Below are 6,000 nucleotides of genomic sequence, written 5' to 3'. Positions count from 1 at the left end.
TAGCATTTTCTTTACTCTTTCATAAAAAAAAAATTAAAAAATTATTCATTGCTGTTTCGAAGAAATTCTCGTACTTTTCCCGTAATACGGCACATTAGGCGGCGCACACCCTTTTCGTCCACCGTTTTGGCGATTTGATTCCACCAGTTCTTCATTTGAGTCATGTTCCTAACAAGTTTTCCCTTTGCCTTAAGCCTCCGCTTCGTGATTGCCCAATATTTCTCTATCGGCCGGAACTGGGGGCAGTTTGGGGGGTTGAGGTCCTTCGGTATTACGCTGACCCCGTTCGTTGCGTACCATTCCATAACCATTTTGCTGTAATGGCAGCTTGCGAGGTCCGGCCAAACCATTACTGGACGGTCGTGGGCACGAATAAACGGCAGAATCCGTTTCTGTAGGCACTCTTTTTTGTAGACCTCTGTTTTCATTGTCTTGTCAGTGAGAAAGACTTTGGTTTTCTGTCCACAACTGCATATCCCCTGCCAAATCATGTACTTGCGGTCGAATTTATCCGCAAACACGAACTTAAATTTTGCAGGTACATCCCCCCGAGCCGTCGCCAAATAAAATTTTTGACCTGGGATTTGCCCAAAGTCCGCCTTCACGTAGGTCTCATCGTCCATCAGAATACATCCGTCGAACTTGGTCAGCACTTGGTCGTACAGCTTTCGAGCACGGATTCTGGCCACATTGTTCTGCTTCAGCGTCCGATTTGGCTGTTTGCTGGCTCGGAATGACCTTATTCCTTCCCGGAGACGAATTCGTCGCACCGTACTGTGAGCGGCCTGGAACTTATTGGCCAAATCGCGGTCTGAAAGATTGGGATTCCTCTTGACGGCCTTGATGACTTTCCCACGCAGTTTCCGGTCGACAGTTCCACTCCGACGCTTCGAATGCGGCTTCCGAGCCGTCGTCAATGTTCCCTTGTACTGCTTGATAACACGCCATACGGTATTTCTGGGCATTTTAAGCTGCTTAGCTAGCTTCGATGCCGACAACAATGGATTTTCAAGAAAACTGTGCACAATTTGATCTCTCCGTTCGGCTTCCATGGCGGTTGTTTACAAAATGCTATCGTTTGGTGTTATGACATAAATACATGGTGAAAAGTAATGAATTTTCCGACACGTGGGTGAAAAAAGTTTCCAAATCCGTCGACTAGGAGCGCCACAATGAGCAAAAGAATTTGTTCCAATATTAAATGAAGCAGACTTTACGAGAAATACGCGTTTTTCTTTAAAAAAAAGCAACCTTTCTCTTAGGTTATATAAAATAATACAGAATAACTCTAATGTTTTTATGAAAATAAACGTGCGTATGGCAAAAACCCGTTTAAATAGGAGACATGTAAGAAAAAACTAAGCAAAATCAATCCGCGTAAAAGAACTTTAGTGTACTTTCTTTGAGCTACTTTGGCTGATGGTAAAACACGTATAATATTCGCAATACAAAGAGTTTCTCAAATGTCCCGCTTTTTTTGGCTGTGTCCCGTTTTTTTTCGTGAAATGTCCCGCTTTTTTTCTGAAAGTACCAGGCAAGCCTAATCTAATGTATTAATAGATTTGATGTATTAGTGGGCTACGATTCGGGATTAGAATTTCCGGGGGTCAATGCCCCCTTTTGCCAGTAAAAACTCTTTCTCGATTCGTACGGCAAACAGTTAACACGCTAGCCATGTTGAAAATTAAAGTTGCAAAATTTGCACAAGTAGTGATTCTAATTGTTTCGAATAAGTTTCGAGAAAGTTAACGTGATCTATCGTCACTTTGTTCGGTTCAGGCGTACTGCCCCATACGTTACACGCACCGGCAGGAACCGAATGGTGCCGAACCTGGTGAACATATGCGCTACTAAATTCGGAACTGTAAGTTACCTTAAAACCCAACTTGAGCAGAAAATAATAAGAAAAAAAATTCTAGTGTTCGATACCAGGATCGACCCTCCAGAAGGGTAAAGATCCTTAACTTGTTAATCAGGAATTTCCTTCAAGCAAAGGTGAGACTAGTGTGTGCAGGAAGTGCCGGTCAGTCAGATCGACGCTCTCCAGGGATTGGTCCCGTTACCCTAGGGTCAGTGGCCAATCTCCCGCGCATTCACGAGCCCAGGTGGAACCGTCTGTCCACTTGAGATCTTCGGTAGTCGTCAATTGCTTCGAGATCTCCAGGAGCCCGAATCTCGTGGTACATACATTGGCTAAGAAAACGACCACACTGCAGCTTAGCCAGGACACGCTTCATCGGAGGATCAGACTGACAGCATTCATCCAGCCAGCAGCTCGGAGAACATCTCATCGCTTGATAAGGTCAGATCTATTTTGATTAATGATTATAATAACTCCAACTGATAGTAAGGAGTACCACGAATTGTGTTGTCTGTAGCTTGGCTATAATTAGATTCGATAACCGGTGCGCCGGTGAAGTAGGTTCATGTCGGTCATAGGTGGGATCCCGAAAACAACGTTGTTCAGATCTGAGGCCTAAATAGAAACACCAAATAAAAATTATTAAATCTGAAAAAATAACTGTTTGTCGTTCGGAAAGGAAAGGGTTTTCATTGCTTGTTTCGCGACGCGTTTTGTTTGTCCCCGTTGGGTAATTCTTTGCGTTAATTCGGGTGTAAATGAGACTTGGATAGCTATTGGTTCGGGTTGATTTTTTGAAGGACTCGCCTTGAGGAGTCTAGCCGGCACGAACGAAAATTGCTCAGACGATCAGCAAATCCGAGAACCGTTACAAATTTCTATCGATAGTGAAAAATCTTTCTAAATTATTTCAATTTTTTGCAGCAAGAAGCAGTCAATATTGTCGTTTAAGGTGTTGATAAAATTAGTTTTTGAATTCAAATTCTATTCTATTTCTAAGTACCTACCCTGATAAATGAATGTGTTTGCATGATATTAAACCATTATTGTTTTACTTGTATTGTATTGTCTACTGGATTAATTTGAAAACATGTTAACAAAAAGTTGGAGTAAATTACTCTTCTTACCGGTCATTTCAAATTTTTGGCAAAAAAAGGATTTTCTATGAAAATTTTTAACATTCAAAATAGTGGGAAAAACAAGTACAATTTTTTTAATATTTTTCATGGTTTACTAATTACTTATTGAATTTTAGGGACGTTTAAACAATTTGAAATGTTTTACAATATAACTACTTCAGAACTAAAAATTGGAATATAGATAAAGTTGTGTATGCCACAGAGTGTTAAAATCTTGTTTTTCAGTTTTCTCGGATCCCTTAAATTCCCGGGAATAGGATAGTCAGATTTTCCTATTTCAAAGAAAATTGAAGTGGCCGGGAAAAGGACACTCTATAATTTAAAATTTAGTTGCATAAAGTCAATTTATATAAGAAATGTTATCACATTTTCATGAATTAGACTCAGAAATCCACAGTTAAAAGTGATATCCAAATTTGAAATTTTGAAAATGCGTACAAAATGTAAAAAAAAATCAGTGAAATCTGTGCAAAACTTGAAAAATCTGCGACGTGTGACACAAATTTGAAATTTGCTCAAAATTCCGTTGAATTATAGATTTCTCTGTGATTTCCTGCGTGTTTAGTTAAATGTGTTTGAGTTTTTCCACACATAAATAAAAATATAAATTTTTTCTGTTGAAAATTGAACATAATTCCAAAAGAACCCAATTCATTGATGTATGTAAATTGTGAAAAAAAAAACATTTCCAAAAATTCATAGGAAATTTTAACAACCTTAAATCGCCCCTGTTCGGTGTAAATGTTCACATGCTACTGGAGGCATAGACGAGTGGCTGACGGCTGATGGTCCTACGTGTAAGTGATTTACAGCAGAGGATGTGCTGGGTTGAGATGTATCACACGTCGCAAAATTTGATCCTGGTTGTCACTCCCATACAGCACAAAAAGAGAGACAGAGAGACAGCATTAACGCAACCTTCCAACTAATCCTTGGAATTTGCCAAAGGTCACGCCCTATACTAAATTCTGTTCATCCTGGATGCCGGCTATGGTGTTCTGTTATTCTATGTATGTATGATGGATTTATTGTTAAATTACATGATGCAGTTTAACTTGTGAAGCACTGAAAACGATTGAGTTATCAATGTTGAATGAGAATTCTGAGCTTCAGAAAAGTTTAAGTAAATTCGTCGGATGCTAAAAATTAAACCATCAACTGACTCTCCATGTCAAGCTGTCACAAAGTTCACCCTCAAGAGCCTACGTAATTCAATAGAAACCTCACGTTCTTGATGAGCAGCAGATAAATTCCCTCATCGGCTTCATTCATAAAAATTGCATCTCCCTGGAGAAGACCAAAGCTGAAAATCTGCATTTTTCTATTCTCACAGATGGATCAATCAAGCAGAAAATGCAGAACTGAGCAAGATCCAATGATCGAGTGGATTTCTGCTTCTCGAAAGTGGTTTACCGATTCCGTCAGAAATAGCAACGCCCAAGCAAAAGTTTTCTCAAGAAGTTCAGTCAGTCAATGGTTGAGTTTTAAGGTAATGCTCGTTCGTTGTCAAACACTTGACGCGTTTAGACGTGACTGAAGATCTTCGACTTGCGTTGTGAACATGCAGACCGATCGCGTTGACGAAAAACCGAATGAACCGAACCGATGATGACGTTATTATTGTCATGCTAGACATGTTGGTGCTTTCGAGAGGCTGACTTGGCCGGAAGCACTTGTGGCATTGTTTTCTGACGCTCACGCAAGAGGGCTGATTCATTCATCAGTTGTTGGTCAATGAATTGAAAAGCATCGTGTTTTAAAGTTTTACTACTCAAGTTTATGACTCGATTGAAAATACTTTTGAAAAGTGTTATTAAGAAGAAATGATTAAGAAAATCATTAATCACTGACATTTCCCATGATAAAAAATTAACCATCGCATAACATTCGAAACCGTGCCAAGGCACACATCAATCATTTGGAGTTGCAGAGGAAAAAATAAATATATATCGCTTAACATTATTGCTCATTCTCGATCCAGCTTTTATTTCTGCTGCCGTTTCGTGTGATGCTATCTTTTCAACATTTTCCACTTTTATTGATTTTTCCTATCAATATTTCATGACAGGGAGAAGAGTTTCCCCCTGACTTGGAGGACTTTTCTGAGCGCTGGGGATAAAGTGCTCGGGAAGACGAGTAGCAAAAAGAAGGAAAGACAGAAAAAAAATCGGAATACACGAATAAACGAAGTGAGGCAGACAGCACGAGTGTTGCTCGACATAGTCAGTGAGTGGAAAACTGAACGGAAAATAGGAACAATCCGAGCCATTCGTAGCGAAGCAAGGAGCAAAAGAAGCACCGGGGAACATTGTGAACATAGGAAGAAGAGCCATTGCAGCCGCCAAACTGAGGGCAAATACCAACGGGCGATGCTTGAACGAGATTGGTGGGGGTGGTGTGGGGGAGAACTTTTGGAGGAGGAAAATGGAGGCGGAGACGAAGACAGCAATGCCGGTGGATGGGCAAACGAACTCGAGGAAAGTCATCCAGATGCTGCCCGGGTAGAAAACATGTATTAAACGGGAGATTTCAAAGCTCCGACGGGTTTCCATCGCCAGCAGAGTTTTTCACCATTTTCCGCAGCAGCCATCCGTCGTCGTCGTCGGAGAGGAAAAATCAAATGGAAAACTCCAACTCACACAAACACAGCCGCCAGTCAGTAGTGGGTTGTGCAATAGCAGAAGAACGTACGTTGAACGTTGTTGTACATCTCCTCGTTGGTGCTCGATGAGGATGATTTTTATTTTAATTTTTTTTCATACCAACCAACCCATCATCGTTCATCCATTTTGAAGCAGAACGCTTTGTGACTGTATTTGCGCTTTGTAAAATGTAAAGGTTTCGTACCCTCCATCACATCACCGCCCTTCGCCCATAATGTCTACAGACTAAGCAGAGTAACTCCACTGAATGAGGTTGGGAGGGTGAGATGAGAGTGAAGGCAAAGCAGTATGATAACGATGTGTGTGGACTTTATGAAGGGGATCCATTCTGTGGGTC

Source organism: Uranotaenia lowii, chromosome 1, assembly GCF_029784155.1.
Source record: "Uranotaenia lowii strain MFRU-FL chromosome 1, ASM2978415v1, whole genome shotgun sequence".
Classification (NCBI taxonomy): Eukaryota; Metazoa; Arthropoda; class Insecta; order Diptera; family Culicidae; genus Uranotaenia; species Uranotaenia lowii.
Note: the sequence above shows the minus strand (reverse complement) of the source record.